Here is a 21,079-nt window from a genome sequence, read left to right as displayed (position 1 = left end):
GTAAAAAAAACACAATTCATTTTCCATCATGCTTGTACAAGCTAATCCTGCTTTCAATGTAGTCTTTATTTTCACTTCATTTTGTACTTCATTCTATTTTTATGTGAAAAACTCAAATATTTTTCAAATATGAGTTAGAAGGCAGCCCAATCTCAACAAGAGAGAGAAAGAGAAAGTAAAATTAGGTTTCAACTTTGGAAGGAAGGTCTTGGTTTATGTCTGTTCTCCTTTGTAGTAAGGCAGGGTTAACTTAATTATTTATGAGCCTTTCTTAATAAGCATCTAACCTCAATATTGGCTTTTCAATAATGACAGACACTATTACCATAAGAGTTACATATTCTTTAGGTTTACATCCTTCATTGTTTAAAGATTTTCTTAATTTTTGCATGTCTTTCCTAGTTCATATTTTCTATTCTGTCTTTGTCTTGTTTTATATCATTTCATTATATATATATTTGTAAATAATCATATTTCCTTTTGGTATGTTCATTTGACTGAACATGCCTTCTTCTTTTAACCTTTCCTCATTTTCCAAACCTTTCCTCAAATCTTTCTTATGAACTCTTCAATTTGTTCGTCTTTCCCAAATGTGTCACTGCTGTATATACATTTATGTGTATGTGTGATAATGAATGATGCCCTAAGGTATGTACTGTTTTATCTGAGCTTTCATTCTAGTGAATGTGATTATGTGTATTCACATATTTATTATTCCTTTTAATTTCCTGTATTTTTCCTTGATTTATTCTGAATTTTTTTCCTCTGAAACATTTACACTTAGGTTAACAAATTTACTTATGGAAATATTGATGAATAAATAAATGTGTGAAGTGAAGTGGATCCAAAGTTTATGTCATTTTTGCTCTTATGACCTTCTTAAAAGTAGGAAACATTAATTTTGGACAAAATACCTGTATGTGGACTTTTTCCTTTTTTTGAATTTATATGTTAATAACTGGTAGAATTAGACAATCCTTATTTAGCTCTTTATACCCATAAAGCAGTTCTCAGCACTTTTTAATAATTCATTGAATGTTTTGCTGCAGGGCTGCTGTGTTCTCAAAATTATATAAATCGTATGATTGAGAGGAGATGCAAGAATTTATAGTTTTTCTAAAGGAATTTTATATGCATATTGTGTAACACAAAGATGTCATGAAAATATAAGATCAACATTTTCACTGAGTATGTAGTTAACTCAAAGAAAGATAAAAAATTAAATATCTACTTACATTGTACTTTTTGCATTTATTTTGATTGCACACATCTGAGAATCAGCCAATTAAGCCAACCATGGTCTTTTCCCCGTGGGGGGCCCAGCACACAATGGCTGCAAACAGCAGCCTCCTCAGTAGTGTGTGCAGCCTGTTGCCTGTACAGGATGCCCTAAGGGACCTTGGATACAGCCCTTTCCAGTGGGCATTCATGACTGGCATGCTGTCCTCAATCTAGGCTCCAGGTAGGTATGTGCGATGCCTTTGGAAATCCCCAGGGCACAGTGGCCAGAGTCCACGTTGGCCAAGTCATAATGCCCATTGGCATCAAGCTGCAGAACAAGGAGCATGTGACTGAGGCCCTCTGCAAGGCCAAGTTCAAGTTCTCCGGCCACCAGAAGATGCACATCTCCAAGAAGTGGGGATTTACTAAGTTCAATGTGGATCAATTTGAAAACATGGTGGCAGAAGAGCGGCTCATCCCAGATACCTGTGGGGTCAAATACATCCCTAATTGTGGTCCCCTGGACAAATGACAGGCCCTGCACTCATGAGAGCCTTGGTGCTGTCCCCTCCTTACTCATGCCCACCAATGAATCCTACTTTCCTGTCAAAAAACAAAAACAAACAAACAAAAAACAGACAAACAAAAAACCCCAAGTCTCTTAGAACCTTAGGATCTTAGAGCTGAATAAAATTAGATGAAAATTAGCCCAAACTCTCAACAAATGACAATTCCTAACAGTGGTTTTGGTAGATAGAATAATGCTCCCTCCCCTGAAAAAATAAAATGTTCACTTCCTAATCTCCAGAACCTTTGAATATATTACCTTATGGGACAAAATGGACATTGCAGATGTGATTAAATTGAGGACCTTGAGATGGGTAGATTATCAGGTGGTCCCAATGTAATCACAAGAATCTTGATAAGAGAGAGGTAAGAAAGTCAGAAAAGACCGAGATAGAGGTGTGCATATTTGGGGGAAAGGGAGTGGTATGTGTGTGTGTGTGTGTGTGTGTGTGTGTGCGCGTGTGTGTGTGAGCTGGAGCGGGCAGAGAGAGAGAGAGAGAGAGAGATTTAAAAGTGCTACCCTACTGATACTGAAGATTGAAGAAGGACATAGCCTAGGGAATGTAAGGGGCCTCTAGAAACTGGAAAAGGCAAGGAAACAGATTCTCCTCTTAGAGTCTCCAGAAAGAATGCAGCCTTACCAACAGTGTCTGGTTAAGCCACTAAGGTTGTGGTAATTTGTTAGAGCAGCAATAGGAAACTAATACTATGGCCAAAAATTTGAACCCTTATAGAATCAGGGAAATTATCATTTTCTAAATTAGCCTTTTCCACCACTGAAAGTTTAAATGTTCAGGAAATTTAACTTGAGTTGAATTCTAACCTAGAGAGCTACCTGTTACTTCAGATGACAGCTCTCTATGTGGTCTCATTGACTTCACTCCTAAGGCGTGTGTCATTTCACAGTGTGGTCATTTTGTATGTGTTACGATCATTTTCTCAGTCTTCCAGTTAAAACCAAAATGAAGCAAAAATTTATTACCATGTTTCTGACTTTTAAGGGGTAAAAATCTATCATCATGCTATATATGTCAGATTTTTCTTTCTTCTTCATTTCCATCTCCACCAGGCTGGTACAAGCCTCTCCCTCAGGCTATGATGATTGCAATGGTCTCTGAACTCTGAATTCTGAACTCTTCTTCATGTCTCCAGTCTGAGGTCTTCTCAATTCAGCCTATATGCTGCTGCCAGTAAAATCTTCCTAAATAACTAATTTCAAGTCATTCCCTGGCTTAGGAGCCTGTTTTCCCCTATTGCTCATCAGTTATCAAGCTTTTATACCTAAATCTCAGGCTCCTTTATAATGTCCTTCAGCAGAGCTGGCTTCATGGGCCTGTGACCTGTGCTGCACTCAGGGCCATGTACGTAGAAAGGCCTGATTCTTGCTTAACACACTGCTATCACTATCCCAAAATTCTTAAAAATTTTTGAAGTCTCACCATTTTAATTATGTATTGGAAATCACGTATAGTATAGCAAATTATGTAGCTTGTTCTGTCCCTGGGTTTATCTACATTTTATTTTGTGATCTCATTCTTTCTCAGTATAGCCTTGTTTCTGGAAGGCAGATATTACTTTTGTCCCTTGAATTTACCATCTTTAGCCAACTCCTTTTTCTTAACAGTTGCTATTTCTTTTTCTTGGAATGCCCTTTCTCTTTCATTTCATGCTTCTAGGCCCAGCTCAGGCACTGTGATTGTGCCCAAGAATACTGCATTGTACATAGTCTGTGTTCCTTAAATATCATTTCTCCTTCTAGCTCCATGCCTTCTTCCTTTCCTCACTGGCAACTTTGTCAATGAAATCTTATCCACTTCTTCAGTTCTCACTAATACCTCTTCTCTGAATTTAATTTGCACTTTACTGTTTCATAATTACTCCGTGTACTGTAGCATTTTCTCCTGATCTGTGTCATAACTGTGTAAGAACAATAAACTTATCTTGCCCTATTGTGCATCTACCCTGGAATAAGGATAGTAGTGGATGTATACAAATAATATATATTTGATAATGCATTAATCATCTACAAACAGTTTTCCTGTCACTGAACACCCTAAGAATATGGGAAGCTGCTTAAAAACCTTTCTGCTTATATGAAGGTTAAGTTAGTTCCAAAAAGGTCACTTACACTGTTACTCCCAGGAAGTTAATATTATTTCCTAATTTTTCCCACATTAAAAAGACTAAATGGAGATATATATTTTTTTGAGCAAGTATCATTGAAGCACTTTAACTTGAAGCCATAATATCCTGGAATTTTCTTATAAGTGAATGTACTTTTGGAATATTAGGAATTACATCTATCTGATTGCTAAATATGACAAAGTAAATTATAAGTTTATATAAAAATTTATATATAGTATATGTACATATGTGTATGTACACACTGCATATCTGTACCTGTGGCAACAGAAAGTAGGGTTGGAGAGTTTTGGTTTTTTCTCCCACATTTCCTATAAATTCTAACAATACTTACCCTCATGGAGAGCACTGTATGTGTGAAGTGAAAGATTTTCATCTGTAATTCGACCTCTATTGTAGTTCATAATAGTGGAGGATCACTGGTTAAAGGGAGAATCAAACTTGAGAAGCTCGGCCTTGAACAGAACTTACCTTCTAAAAGAAGAAAGGCTGAAGGGTAACAAGATGGAGAACACTGAGGGATTTTCAATTATCTTTGGTGAATAGATTTTTCTTCTGATGCTAACCATTCCTATTGTAAAAGACCTGGCCATGTAAGTGAGGTAGAAGAAAAGGGCAGGCTAGGCCATTTGGAACATAGGAAATGAATATAAAGGGTCACAAAAGCTCAGGATGGCAAAACTAAAAAGAAAAAGTTGTTCTGATACTTAAAACACTTCTATGCTTTAAAGAACTTTCTAATGTTATTGTTTGAAAGAAGCATCAATAGTTTATACAAATATGTTCTCTTATGCGTTCAGTTTTTCTTATTTTGAAAGCATATAAATTGGTGTTAGAGTCAAGTTGGTAGATTTACTTGTGGTGAGCCTATGCACTTTCTGTGTGGTTTGGTCATCCTTTAATTTTTAACCCAACCATTAAAAATGGCCTTTTATTCATTGTCATATTGATTTAGGCAATAATCAACTGTTAAAGACTTCCTAGAAAAGTCATCATATCATTAAAAATCCAGCAGGCTACAAAGCTAGAAGTTTGTCCTGATATTCAGGCAGACTCATAATCTAAAGAAATGAGAATCAGGAACTGGGTCAAACAAGTGTTTAGTTTTTCAGGAGCCTAATTCTTTTAATATAGTTATTAAATTTTTAAAATAGGAAAGCTATTGAATTTGTATATTAATTTCATATCCAGACATTTTGGTAAATTATCTTATTGTATGTAGTGGAAGCAATCTCTGATTTTGGTTTGCAGCAATAACCCTAAAACTGTTCAAAGAGAAAGTCTTTCAGCATGGACATTTCATTCTCTGCTTTGAAATAATAACTTTTATATTTGAGATTCTTCTTCTCTCTCTTTGAGCTATCCAATGCCATCCCAAGTAACTCTCTGAGAGCACAATGTCAACATTCTTTATTCATTTAAAATTTTTTTATGGTAGTGCTCCCTGGTTACCTAGAATTTTACTCTTAGTTGGTACTTGGCCTAAATAAAGAATCACAAGCTTCATTATTATCTTTGACACTACATACCAAGGACTCTTAAATTTTTAACATCTCAATTCCTTTCAGCTACCTCAGCTTTTAAACCAACATCAAAAAACCTGCACATTTCCCTGAAGTTCTCGTTCTTAGACCCAGCTCCCTGACACCTCTTTACTGAAATAGGTGATTTGCCAATTAAAAAATATCAACTTAAATGAGTGTAACTACTACCATTACAGTGAAGACATAGAGCATTTGCATCATTCCATAAACTTTCCTCTTGCACCATTGCAGTCATTAACCTTTTCCTACTCCATGGCTTCTGACAAATGCTGATTTGCTTACTATCACAGTAGATTTGCCTTTTCTAAAAATGCATATGAAAGGTGTAGGGGATGAAAAATAATTTTCCCTCTGTTCTTCTGAGTTCTTAGCTGAGATTCCTGTTATAAAACACAGATTAAAAAGAGAAAAGCCAAAACTTAATAACATATATACCTTATATATGCATGAGAGATAACCAGGGAAAAAATGAGTAACTCAGAGAGGTGACTTTAGAATTCAGACTTAATTACCATTTTAACAGGGACATGCAAGGAGGAATGTAAGTCTCTTAGGGGAAAGTAAATAATTTTTAGGACAGATGAATGGGCCTTTAGAAGAATAGATGGAAGATATGGTAGTTAATCACAAAGTTTGTCTGAGTGTGATGTCAATGTCTAGACTCTCCTTTGATAAGAGTCAATCTTCTGTGGTTTAATGAAATTCCCAAGAAATGGATTTATTGACAGTCGAGTTCCTTTTGGAGGATCTGAATTTAGGCAGATAAGGGGAGGTCAAAGAAAGCCTCTTCCTGCATTTGCTGCTTTTCAAGTGCTTACAGCTCAAAATAAACAATATATTGACGTGGCATATTTTGAATGGCATGTCCTGAATTTCTACAGTCATTATTTTGGGATGGCATATTCTACTACCCTTCAAATGACTCACAGTAAGTATGCTTTTGTATCTGGATTCTTTCATTTAGCATAATTCTGTTAAGATCCATTCATGTGTTTGCATATATCAGCAGTCCTTTTATTTTAATTGCTGAGTAGTATTTCATTGTATGCATGTACCACAATTTTTTTATCTAATTTAATTCAGACTTGGGATTTTTCTAGTTTTTTGCTATTATGAATGAAGCTGTTAGGAACATTAGAGTAATAGTATTTTTGTGAGAATGTGCTTTTATTTCTCCTGGAGAAATATTTAAAAATTGAATCCTGGATTGTAAATTAATTAAATTAATATTTTTACCTATATAACATGATATTTTTACCTATACTAATTATCAAAGATTCTATATTATTTTGCACTCTCACCAACAATATATATGGGTTCCATTTGTTTGACATTTTTAAATACTTAGTATTTTTGGTCTTTAATTTTAGACATTCAACTATATACTAATGATATCTCATTGTGGTTTTAGTTTGCATTTCTTAATAATAAATGATATTGAAAAACATTCATGTGCTCATTAGTCACCTTTATATCTTCTTTAATGAAGTATCAGTTCAATGATTTGTTAGTCTGAATATTGAGTAACAAGTACTATTATTTCTTTTTCTTATCTTATTCCAGTGGCTAGGACACATTGTATAGAAGTGGGATGAAAAGAAATCTGCACCTTGTTTCTGATATTAGGAGGAAATTATCTGATATTTTACCATTAGTTACAATGTTAGGTTTAGGTTTTATATCGATACCCTTTATAACTTTGAAGGAGTCGAGTTGCCTTCTAATTTTGTATTATGTTGAATTTTGTCAAATGACTTTTTGCATCTAGTTAAATGATTTTATTAACTTTCTATTTTAGTCTTTTACTATAACGAATTAAATTGATAAATTTTCAAGTGTTAAATCAACTTTTCATTCTTGTTATAAATCCCACTTGTTAATCTACTTTATTTTTGTATATTACTGTACATGGTTTCAAATGTCTGCTTGTGGATTTTTGCATCTGCATTCATGAAGGATTTTGATCAGTAGTTTTACTTTTGAGTAATGTCTTTGATTCTGATAACAGAATAATATTGGTCTTCTACAATGGTTGGAAAATGTTCCTTCTTTTTTCTGGAAGAGATTGTGGGGATTCCTTATTATTTCTTCCCTTAAAGTTTTGTAGAATTCACCAGTAAAGACCTCTTGGTCTAAAGATATTTTTGTAGGAAAGTTAACTATAAACTCAATTTCCTAAATAGATGTAGAACTATTCTAGTTATCTACATCTTCTTGAATAAGCTTTAGTAGTTGGAGTCACTTAAGAAATTTGCCCATTTGTCTAACTTTTAAAATTTGTTGTTATAAAGTTTTTGACATTATTTTATTATCTTTTTACTATCTTTAGAATCTGTAGTGATGTCCCGTTGCCTTTTCCTGTTAGTGGTACAGTGTTTATTCTCTTTATGTTTGATTATCCTAGCAAGCAGTTGATTAGTTTCATTTACCTTTTCGAAGAACCAGTTTTTAGTTTCATTAATTTTCTCTGCGTTTTCTGTGTTCTATTTCTGTTGTTTGTTGTTGCCTTACTTCTACATGTTTTGGGGTTTAATTTGTTCTTGTTCTAATTTCTTTAGGTGGAAGCTTATATGGTATGTAACTTCAGGTATTCTAATTTTTATCTCTAGTAGTTTGTTTTTGGACTATTTATATATTCATTGCTTTCCTCATCATATCAATATTAATGATTTCCTCTAACTTTGTGAAAGCTACATGTAGTACTCTGGACTGGATCTTGCAACAGAAAGAGGACCTTAACAGAAAAACTGGTGAAATCCAAATAAAGTCTGAATAGTAGTTAATAGTAATGTAAAAATGTCAGTCTCTTAGTTTTTACAAATGTGCCATGGTAATGTAAAATGGTAAAAAAGGGGGAACTGAATGGGAGATAAAGAGAAAACTCTGCACTATGTTTGCAACTTCTCTGTAAATATAAAATTATTCAAAATAAAAAAAATTATATAAAAAAACTTTCATTGACTTCAATCTAGTTTTTTGTTGTTTGTTTTCACCCTGTTTCTCTACCCACACTCTCAGCAAAAAGTCTCAGTTGATGAGAAATGTCACTATTTCCCACCTTTCTCTTACATATACTCTGATATGGCTTCCTGCTCCCTAATTCATCAAAACTCTTCTTATCAAGATGGTCAATGACATCACAATGCTAATATAGAGGTGAGGTACCTGGTATAGAGAACAAGCTCAATAAAGAGATTTTTGGTGTACTAAATAACACTTACACAAGATATTAATTCTACTTAAACAATACTTGTAGTAGTAGACTATGTTATAGTAGTAAATAGGTCTCAACTCTATGGACTTAAGATAATAAAGACATATCTCACATAAAATTTGATATGGATCAGGTAACCCTTTACAACTTGAAGCTAGAGGATCTAGAAAAATAGTGTACCAATTGTTGTATCAGGGCTAAGGAGAGTTGCAGAATTGTGCTATATAGTTTTCAAGTCCAGGCCTGAAGTTCCTACATCACGTGTATCCATATTCCATTGGCCATTCTTGAATCATATATACACAATCTAACCTAAAGGAGGACTGGACAATGTAGTCATCTGTGTGCCCAGAAAGAGGAAACAATTTGATTAATATGTAATATTATCTCTGTCAAAATGTAAAATTTTCTGAGATAAAGTTGGAAAGCCAGCCATGCCTAGCTAATAACCAATTGTATGACTGATTAACTCATTGATAGTTGATCAACAAATTTAGCAGAAATTTACAATTTTCTTCCAATGTCCATTCCTTTCTTCTTCCACAGTAATAGAAAGCCAATTTTTTTAGTAACCACAAGGCTACTCTGAGAAAAGACTACATCATTAGCTTTCTTTGCAACCTTATGTGGTCCTATAGCACTAGGCTATAATGAGAAATGCTCTGTACATCAACTGAGAAGTGGCTTTAATGGAAGGTCATGTGTCTTTATTTCTTACTTACATTTGGCCATGATTTTTAAAATACGGCCAAGTCTTTAACAACTACACTGGACCATTAGATGACATTGGGAATGGAAGCCAAACATGGCAAAGGCATAAGAGATAAGAAGCCTTATTCCTTGACAGCATGCAGCACCTTTCCATCTCTAGTATTTTCTCCCTTGACTCTCTGAATATGGAAAACATAACTTCTATCTTACTAAGTCAAATTTAAATTTTTTTTCTTCAGTTACTTTCAGACAAACTTAATCATGAAAGATACAGCAAGCAATCAATTGATTAAAAAAGATTAACTATACCTACATATAGACTTATATGTTCTAACTTAGGATTTTCAGGTCTCTCATTCATTTACATTCATTGTCATTAAATTTTGCATCAGACCAGAGTGTGATCTCTGGGTTCAAATTGTCTGAATTAGATGATAGATTTACTACTAGCTAGAAGACTGGCAATGGGCAAGTTTTGTAGTGTTTTAAAGTTTATCTTGGGGACTTCCCTGGTGGCACAGTGGTTGAGAGTCTGCCTGCCGATGCAGGGGACATGGATTCGTGCCCCGTTCCGGGAAGATCCCACATGCCGTGGAGCTGCTAGGCCTGTGAGCCATGGCCGCTGAGCCTTCGCGTCCGGAGCCTGTGCTCCTCAACAGAAGAGGAAAAAAAAATTTTTTTTATCTTACATTTCTTTAAATAGTAGTATTTTAATCCACATAATAGGTTTTTACTTTTTTTTAAATAAATTTTTATTGGAGTATGGTCGCTTTATAATGTTGGGTTAGCCTCCACTGCACAACAAAATGAATCAGCCATACACATACAGATATCCTTTCCCTTTTGGATTTCCCACCCATTTAGGTTACCACAAGGCACTAGGTGAGTACCCTGTGCTATACAGCATGTTCCCATCAGTTGTCCATTTTATACATAGTATCAATAATGTATATGTGTCAATCCCAGTCCCCCAATTCCTGCCACCACCACCCCTTTGGTATCCATACATTTGTTCTCTACGTCTGTGTCTCTATGTCTGCTTTGCAACTAAGATCTTCTATACCAGGTGTCCCCAACCCCCAGGCCGTGGACTGGTTAGGAACCAGGCCGCACAGCAGGAGGTGAGCTGCAGTCCAGTGAGGGAAGCTTCATCTGCCACTCCCCATCACTCGCATTACCACCTGAACCATGCCCCCACCCCCGCCCAGTCCGTGGAAAAATTGTCTTCCACAAAACCAGTCCCTGGTGCCAAAAAGGTTGGGGACCACTGATCTATACCATTTTTCTAAATTCCACATATATGCGATATTATACGATATTTGCTTTTCTCTTTCTGACTTACTTCACTCTGTATGACACTTTCTAGGGCCATAATAGGCTTTTAGAAAGATTAAATAAGTCAATGCCTTTAAGATGCTAGCCAGACTTAACAGCACAGAGAAAGTGGTCCTAAAATGATATTTCTTTCACAACAAGTGAAGCAATGGCACTGCCTGTTTAAATTCCTTCATTGATTTAAACCAAGGTTATATTCAGATAATAATATATTAATATGGAAAAATTAACAGTCTTTTTTTGGCTTGGATAAATTTACTAATTTTATGAGGCCATCCAATGCTACTAAGTTAGTAGTATTTATGCTATTATCCTTAGAAATTTGAGTAATACATGGTGGTGCATTCCTTTATATCTCAAAATAAGAAAAGTATGCACAACATTGAAGATGACAAATCAAAAACAATTATGTTTAAAATTAGATTCGCAATAGAAAAATCTGATCCCTGGAAAAAACTTGTCCTGCTGCATGTGTGTGTGTGTGTGTGTGTGTGTGTGTGTGTGTGTGTGTGTGTATATGATATCATATATATCAGTTCTTCTCAAAGTGCAGTCCCTAGACCAGCAGCATAAACAACATCTGGGAACTTGTTAGAAATTCAAATTCTCTGGCACAACCCCAGACTTACTGAAAGAGACATCTGTGTTTTAAAAATCCTAATGATTTTAGTGCAGGCTAAAGTTTGAGAACCACGGATATCTATCTTTAGCTAAAATACTAAGGTTAACAAAAGATTTCAGTTTATACAGAGTCAAGCAATTGATCTTAATGAGCGAATTGATCATCTTAATGAGAATTCAGCTTGAGTTCCAGCAATATTGGTTTTCCTGCATGAATGTAACCCAGCTAAACAATTTATATTTTATTTATTTGTTTTCTGTTATGTCTTCCTTCATTATGTCCTAAATTTATTCAAAACTTTACGTGATAAATTCTTATGGATACTTTGGTAAAAACATGTTATAAATATCAAATGATTTAAATTACATGCAAACAAATAAATTAAAAAATGATATTACTCTAACCCTGATCAAGCTGCTTTGCTTTTCCACTGGCCTTAAGATACACCCTGCATGTAACAACTTGTTAAGATCATCCAAGAACAACTTCTTCATGACTTGATAAAAATTAAAGAGATAATAGAATAGTATAATAAAATACAACAGTGCACGTAAGTACAATATCTAAAAGGATAGTCTCTACTTGTTGAGTATCCTAGAATTTAGGTCTGAGGAAACCTCTCTGGTCATCAGCTGCCTAACAGGATGTAGCTCAAGCAAGGTCCCTTTTAATATATTCCCTTCAGTATATGCTAGAACATATATTATTTCAGAATATAAAATTTAACTTCCCATTCAGAATATTAGTTACAGAAAATATTTTCCTCGTGGATTTTCCCATTCTTTTTCAAGCACTCCATAGATCTATGGATTTAGTTTCAAAGTGTTTGGAAATTTTGATGGAAATCTTTAAAACTTGAATAAAGTAAAATGGGGCAAGCAATAATAATATGTGGCAAAATGTCACTAATATTAATGTAGTTTGACCAAAATCTTCAAGCATTAAGCATTTTGATATTCTCTGAAAAGTGCTTTTATTTTACTTAAAGCCTTAGAGCAAATTTATTAGTTTTCTCTATCACTATTGTATTTAACCTGCGCATCCTGGAATATTTCTCTCTGTGATTACCAAGGAGGTTGCAGGGTGGGAAATGGTGAAGATAAATTATACTTATCAGTCACTCCATGACTGGTGGTTTGTTCCAGACTTTATCCCCAAGGCACTGCTTCTTGAATGTAATTAAAGTAAACATCCTGTATCCATAAAGGCAAAGTATTTTACATCAGTTTTTAAATTCAGTTTAAGGAATAATATTAAACAACATTTAAAGTAAAAGTTTTAGTATGAGGCAAGTGTTTTAATATTTTGTTTTTAAAACCATGTGAGCTTAGGTATTTAATATAATAGATATATATATATTAAATATGGTAATATCAATTTTGCATAAAAAGCTAAATATGTGTATATCTATATATAGGCATATGCATTCTAAATCCAATCCAACTTTTGATATGGTTAAAGTTATTCAAGCTTTTTTAATATTCCAAATTGAATGTATTACCTATAGACCTCTATATCATGTAACAATACTCTTTTGTATGTTTGACAATCACTTTTCTAGCTCCTTTAATTATTGTTTTCTTACTGTACATCATAGAGGAGATGTGGAAACATGTTAAATAAACTTGTAAAGCACAAACCTGCAAAATATTCCTATTTATCACTGACTATGTGATAGCAAAATTATAAGCAGATATTTAATTAATATCTTATACTGCAGTATCCAAAGTTTGCCATGAAATCAACATAACATATGAGATGCAACCAGGTTACATAACACCGCATTGCTTTCCTTCTTGCATATGAATAAAACAAATCTGAATTATACAAAATCCAGTAAAAGTTTTCATTCTTTGTGAAGAAAGACTCCATATTCTTGGAACTGAGGGTATTACAGTGAAGAACTTAGATAAGGTCCTTACTCTCATAGTCTACAGGTTCTAGTGTCAGGTGGGGATGAGGGGTGGGAGTGAACAATTGATTATTTAAATGGGATAGGTTGAAAATGATAAAGTGCTATGGAGAAAATAAAAGGATAATAAGTAGAGAATCAGTGGTTGGTGATGAGAACCTTAAAAAACTTTAGATGTTTTTCTCAAGGAAGGCTTTTCTGAGGCAGTGAGAAGTGATCCGAAACTTGAATAATGAGAAGTTAGCCACACCGATATTTTGTGGAAGAGTATTATAGATAGAAGAATAACAGATAAAAGTCTATGGAACAACAACAAAGTATCAATGGAAATAAGAGTAATTTAGATGAAAAGTAATTATTACGAGAAAGAGTACAGAGTTAGAGCAGTACCTCATATTCAGTATTGGGAACAATAGAAATTGAACTTTTATATAAATTGAAGTTAACCTGAGCTCACTTCTAGCCCTATCCATGACTTTGACAATTATTAGGATAGTGATGGCTTGAAGGGAAAACCAAGTCCCCTGACCAAGGAAAAGCTTCATGGAATGTTTTAACAGTATTTTTACAGCTATAGAACACCGCAGTCATGTAACACAAACATTTAATATCAAAACCCAAAAAAAGAAAAACTAAATCCAAATAATTAGTCCTGCAGCAGGAAGAAAGGGGATTCCTAAAAATATAAAAGAAAGAATTGAATTATGAAACAAAATGTTAAGAGTTTCATGTTTGGGTCATTATGGAATTAGATATAAAAGCAAACAAATAAGCAAACAGAGAGATGTTAAGGAAAATAATTCCTCAAAAGTTGGAAATGAGTACCAAGGTTGACTACAAGTAACATTAGCACCTGAGACTTCATAGAAATTCCAGGGAATCCACTGAACATCTCAGAAAATGTGAAATGAAGTTTAAGATTATTTACTATGAAGGAGGAGTTAACGTTTATTCCTTGTTAACGTTATACTTAATACAATGTAATCTGACTAATTTTGCCAAATGTCCATTGTGTCTACTCATGTCAAATATCAATACTTGTGGATTGGTATTTTTAGGAAAGCAATTAGTAAAATTCATAATTAAATACAAATAATGATATTACCTCAATAGTTGCTGAAAACATATTGTAAGATTCAACATTCATTCCTGATAAAATTTTTGAGATAGAATGTTACTTAATACAACAAATGTATTTATCTCAAACTAACAGCCAATCTCATGCTTGACAGTGAACTTTTGCATAGATTGTCATGTCATAAGAAGTCAAGGGGGCTCTTTCACGGAACTATTTTTAAACCTCATTTTAAACTGATGTTAACCGCATTTGTTTGTTTGTTTTTGTTTTTAAAAAGAATTGCTTACTTACTAAACCTGGGGCAGATTAGATACACAACCAGTTTTAAATTTACATCTTTTAAATCAATTTTGAAGTGTTTTCACACACACATGCACACAAGTTGGCATGCAACAGTTGTTCTAAGGTAAAACACAGTCACCTTAAACTGTTGCAAGTATTTTCACCCAAGGTTGAAAAATTGTTTATCCTGAACATGAAAACCTGTAACAAATTTAACTTAATTATATAAAACTCTTTACTAGTAGTTTTCCCCTTGCAAAGATCCAAAATAAAAAAATGTACAAGTAAGTAATATACATCAGTCACAATGTAATCCTGGATCATCCCCACACCAAAAGAAAGACCGAGGAAAAACAAAAACAAACACACTAGTACTGACAGTAATGTTCAGTGAGCTAATTAAACAGTGGCCAAAATGCCACTGATCAAAAATAAAATAATGGCTGTATATCACTGCAAAGAAACCCAAGAGGCTTTTAACCCTTTGGCATCAGAAATCCAGATTTTTCCAGTTATGTGAATGCATACCTCCCACGTGCCAAGAGTAGAGAAAGTGGATGTGCCAGCATAGAAAGAAAAAGAACTACTGTTCACTGCAACACCCAGAGAATTGGCTTTAATAGAGACTTCTTACAAGGTTAGGCAGGAACCAAAAAATGGTTCTTAGCTGCTTGTGTCAACAATTTTAAGTGGAGGTGACTGAGTTCTAAGGTTCAAAGTAAAACTTTAAAGGGGAAAAAGGTTGTTGGTTTAAGTCTTATCTTTAAAGCAAAAACAAGATAGACAAAGTACAAAAGTACCAACCAGGTAGCATCCTCTAGTCACAGGGCTCTGCCATTAGGCTGGATAGAAAATGTCAAGATTCAGATGGTTGTTTCTGATAAGGACTCAACAAAATGAATCTTTAATGACTTGAACTGCAGGATGAGGGATCCCAAGAATGCAGTCATTTTTAGTAAAGTACTGTCAATAAAGTACTCTCCTGAACAAGCTGCATTTTATTATGAAAGCAAAAGGAAAGAATATATAAAAAGGACTATACATCTGTATTCCACTTACAGTGTTTGAGTTCTGGAAGGACCTGTATAATGGAGGAAGAATTCAAATATGAAATCATGCCAATCAAAATGTCAAATATTCACTATAACTTTCCTAAAAAAGTGTTTTCCCCCAATATCTATTAATCACAAAGAAACAGAAGCTGTGAATGTACAGTTTAGAAAATAAAAATGTTGAAATTAATGACATTATTATGACCAAGACACTTGGTAAACAGTGAATTATGAGTTTGGGATTATCAGCAAAAGGCTTTTTAAGCAACCCTCCGGACTTCAAAAAATCTCTTCAGGTAATAGATCTGTCCCAATGTCATGGCAACTAGAACAAGAGCTTCAAAGAAGGACCAAAGGACCACTCTGCTGTTTGTGTTGTCATTGATTGCCCTGTGTATTCTCTCCCGAACTTCCATGTATTCCTGTTCATGCTTTACAGCTGTCATCGCCACTGTGAGCTCATTAATCATTTCTTCTAGCTTGTTCTGGTGAGATTCTGTTTCCATGTCTTGTCCTTTGGGGGCCTCCCCAATATCAATGGTGAACATCACTATCTTTGGAGTCATGGTGGACATCCCACTGCTAAAACAAAACTGAAATGTTCCATCCATGTGAGCAGCAAAGGTGTATTTCCCACTGGACTCCTGGTCTCCTTTATAAATTCATTTATTATCAGGCCCTGCAATCTCCACGTCGATGTCCAGGAAACCGCCCTTGGCCACCTCGAAGATGAGGCCCATCTTGGTGCCCGGGGTGACCCACTCGAAGAAGCACTCCTCAGCATGCGCGTCAATGCTGACGAAGTAGCCCGAGACCGTGGCCCGGAGGGTGGCCCGGAGCACCAGCAGCTCAGCGAGCGTCGCCATGTGGGGCTGGGGCGGAAGCCAGGACCGGGACTGCGGCCTCCAGAGCCGCCGTCGCCGTTGCCTCAGCTCAACCGCATTTATTTGAAAAAAAATTAACAAAAAGATATAATAGGAAAAAGGAAGCAAACTACCATTATTTGTAGATAATATGCTTATATTCCTAGAAAACCAAAAAGAATCATCTGACAATGGCTAAAAATGAGACGAGTCAAGCAGAGTAGCCAGCTTATAGATGATGTATGAAATCGGTAACTTTGTTATATATCAACAATAAACCACTAAGTATATGTAAAAGTTGATATTCTTAATAGCAATGCAGAAAACCACCTAGGGACAAAATTTCCAATAAATTCATGGAAACCATACAATACAAGAACAATAAAGATACAAAATTCTACTAAGAAAAAAAAAGTAGACTCTGTGGAGCGCCATATCTGTTCTAGATTGGGAAGACTCAAGACTACAGTTATGCCATTTCAACTATAAATTAGCCAGTAACTACGTTGATTCTAATGCAAATATCCAGCATGCTTTAAAAGAATAGACAAATTGATTCTAAAATTTGTTTATCTGTGGATATAACCAGGGCATTTTTGAAGAGAAATATGTATTAGCAATTGGAGATGAGGCAATTTTGGAGGAGGATTGACCTGTCAGAGTGAAACTGAATTATAATACTACAATAATCAAAACAAAGTTATTCTAGCAACTGTTAGGTGGTAAACAAGGCAATCAATTACAAAAATACTGAAGCATATTTAACTATTTATAGGAATTTATTTTACAAAAAAGGTCTAATTTCAAAGTCCACAAGTATTGATATTTGACATAAGTAAACACAATGGACATTTGGTAAAATCAGTCAAATCACATTGTATTAAGTATAACTGTGTCAGGATAGAAAGTAATAGTATGTGTTTTGACATGGAAAAATCATCTGTGAAAACATAAAATATAAAATTTGGTAGGTTTTGGGAAAAGTATTTTCTATTTTAATTTAATTTTTCTTTGGCCTTTTTATTGTCGTTTTTGGCAGCATTCTTACACTGTACAACTATAAACAACAAAAATGGAATTACCTGAACAGCTAGTCATTTATATCCATGATTATCACTTACAAGTCTTCTCATGTTATTTCAATCTCTATATTCTAACTAGGTGAAAATCATGCAAACTATTTCAAAATGACTTGATCTGAGAGTTCTCCTGTCCTCTTACCCTGACTGCTAGTGGTTGTCTATTTCAAATATGGAAAAAAATTGGAAGTTCATAATTTTAACTTCTTAGCAACCTTCTTATATCTGGGAAATGTATATATCATAGTTAAGATTAATTCTCTGTGTCATCCACCCTGTCTTTCACTAGTAATGACATTCTTTTAAGGAAACTTGATTATACAATTTCCCTTCCATATTGATTTCCATCAACAATCTGTTAGAATGGTGAATGAAAGAACTGAAAATACTTTGTAAATTATTAAATGGGTTGTGCACATTGCACCAAAAACTTAACTATATATAAGGAAGCATGCACATTCATTTCAAAGAAAGTCAAATTTGAATTAATGATTATAGAAGAAATGCTAAATGACTGAATAAAATAAAATTCTCCTTGAATGGTAAGTAAAAGCTATGTGCAAACATGGATTGAAATGTAGTATAGTTTTTTCAACAAAGAAATATGATACATTTAAGACTTCCTTATTGCCATTGAAAAAAATGCTAGAAAGGGGAAAAAATGCTTTATCCGGAAAAGTCTGGGGTTATAATGAAATCTTATTAGGTTAATATTTCAAAATTAATGTTATACAAACTTTCAATTTGGATTTCTTTGATGTCAAATTTTTACTAACATATCTTTGTTTCATCTTTTATTTTGAATCATACTCGTTTGTCTACTAGAAACAATACTTGTTATAAGATATTTAAATATCTTTATATACATATAATAAGATATATGGAATATATGTATTTGAATATATTTGTGCATATATGTATATAATCTTTTGCCTCTGTGATCCCATTAATCATTTAGGTAATTTTTCTTTCCAAACCACATCGTTTTGTCATTACATGGACATAGCAGCAAATATAAATACACTCACACACATACACACACACACACAGATAAAGGTAATCCTACAAAAATCATGAAATTAGTGCTGATTCTCAAGATTTAACCCACTATAAAAAAAATACTTTACTACAAAGAAGACAGGATCAGTTCTTAAATCCACTTGTAAAATGATGATACTTTCTCCATACCTGAGAAATATTTTTCCTGAATGAATTAGAGACAAATGTGGTGACTTAAAACTGATCCCTATACAACAAAGATGATAAAGGAGTTAACTACAGGCCAGACATCTTAATCTGTAAGAGGTCTCTAGGGGTCAAGAAATCACATTCATTTTGCAGGATTATTTCAGGTGGCACAATTTCTTAATTACTGTTAGATGTCTCAGAATAGAGACCTAAATCCATCTAAAACTCCTGCTGCAACGATGACAATTCTGCTGAGGTTATCTCTGCATCTGCTGTGTGACCATGTTCCACATTTACCTTTAAATTTAAGCAAATTATGAAAAGCAACCCTGCTAAAGCTGTCATCATTGAATATCATCATCATCACGTAACTGTTTGGACTTAAGAAAAAAGTTCAAACTGTAAAGGATTTTGGAAGCAGATGGTTGAACAAGAGAATCTGGAAGGACTTTCCAGGTTTCTCATCTTCAAATGTCATGCCATGGCTCTAATGTCAATTGTGCTAACATGACAGAGAATGAAATCTAGGCTCAGAAAAGAGCACCTGCTAGTCTAAGGTCACTGAGGTAGTGGCAGAGTTGAGGCTTGCACCCAATTTACAGTGGCTCCAAATTTCACTGCTCCTTCCTGTGTGAATGACTTCTTGCATATCACAATCTGTTCTTACAACATATAATTTATGGTTTTATGACTCCTGTTGACAGCCTGTGAAGGTTTAAACTCATCAGGCACTTGTCTTTTTGACTTTCCCTCTAGACACAAACTAAGAGTTGGGTCAAACTAGCATCTCAAACAGCTAATCATGCAACATGAGAAGGCTGCCGAGGAGTCAGAAAGTTCCCCCCACCTCTCAATCTTTCCAGGGGTGTAGAATAGCACGGTTTCAAATTCCACATAGAAGATGACCAGGGCATTAACGTTGCTCTGCCAAGTTGATAAATTTAGCAAGACTCTAGAGGTGCAGAAAACTTGCCCAAGAAGACTTATAATTCTTAGAAAAGATTTGGCAATGGTGGTGTTTTATAGAAAAAGTTTAGAGGTATAACATGGTAACTTCTAACTTGGTGTGTTACTGCCAAAAAATCATCATAAAACACAATCAGACATCTAGAGTTTTGTAAAACCATTAATAACTCAGTCATTTCATTTGGGTTGGAATATTTATTTAAATATTAAAACATGTAATATTAGCAAAATGGGGTTCACAAGAAATGGCAAAAGAGTAATATTTGTTGAATGATATGAAGGTATTTGTTTCAGACACTTATTTGAAAATGCTCGTTTCACCCTCAAATGGTATTTTTAAAAAGTTTAAACTTGGCCCGTAACAGCAGTTCAGAAAGAACCGAAAGAAGTTTTGAGAAGCAAGAAGTTGCATCGGCCATATCTGCAGAGCAATGGAAGAAATTTTTATTCCCTAAACTTTCTGCATAGCCGAGATCTGCATAGTGGTTAACTCAAACAGATGTGTGGAGTTTCCTTAATGTAGTTGACTAAGAATTTGCTTTGAACCATTATATAGGAAATTTGATTCCTCTAGTCATTAACAAACATTTGTATCTTTTCTAGCCTGCCACTTTGAATGTGAGAAAATTCCCAGAAGTTATCCAATGACTGATGGTTTTCAAGTACCATATATTCATAAGGAGAATTTTTTTTCCCTTGTAGAATTATTTACAGACAGATTGTATGTGTAATTACCTATAGATTGACCAAAGTTTGCACATATTGACTGGTTTATGGATATTTAAAAACTTCTCTTTCTTATATTTTTGATTTAAACCACACTGAAGAAATGCTAATTTATAGATTTTTCTTAGATAATGGGGATATGGTGTTCGCTTTCAAGGAATTCAGTGGACAATTAGGCTTGTTATTAAATACTGGCTCTCATTTTGATAGGTAACCTTAAAAAAATAAAGACAAGTAGATTGGAGACAAAGCAGTATGATCAAATTAAGCTGCAAAATTCCGTGCAAGCTTCTCAGAGGAGAAGATGTTTGAATTGAGACTTCAGGCATGAGTGGAGTAGAAGAAATCATAATTCAGAGACATGTGGTACTGTAATTTTAATTTGGTATTTTATAGTTTATTTTTACTTTATTTCTATTACCCAAATATTAAATGTTCTTTGTAGAATAGCTAAATAATACACATATGGGGGAAAAAAGGCTCCATTAATCCTACGAATTGGAAGCAAACATTCTAACATTCCAATGTGTATCTTTCCAGATTTTTTATGCATATATCAATTTATATGTAGAAAAAA

The 21,079-nt window shown here is 34.2% G+C and overlaps 1 non-coding gene and 1 pseudogene across 1 annotated transcript; one reads left to right on the top strand and one right to left on the bottom strand.

Moving 5' to 3' along the window:
- The first annotated feature begins 1,278 nt into the window (after nucleotides 1–1,278).
- Nucleotides 1,279–1,411, top strand: LOC115802137 (small nucleolar RNA SNORA70). The gene has a single exon (XR_004022539.1). It is a non-coding gene; the product is annotated as a small nucleolar RNA SNORA70 (small nucleolar RNA).
- A 13,905-nt stretch (nucleotides 1,412–15,316) lies between these two features.
- LOC149748581 (transmembrane emp24 domain-containing protein 2 pseudogene) lies at nucleotides 15,317–16,561 on the bottom strand (annotated as a pseudogene).
- Nucleotides 16,562–21,079: the final 4,518 nt, after the last annotated feature.

Source organism: Delphinapterus leucas, chromosome 8 (genome assembly GCF_059928025.1).
Source record: "Delphinapterus leucas isolate spDelLeu-1000000601 "Yukka" chromosome 8, BTC_Dleu_Yukka2, whole genome shotgun sequence".
Lineage (NCBI taxonomy): Eukaryota > Metazoa > Chordata > Mammalia > Artiodactyla > Monodontidae > Delphinapterus > Delphinapterus leucas.
This window is presented reverse-complemented; position numbering and strand designations above follow the sequence as displayed.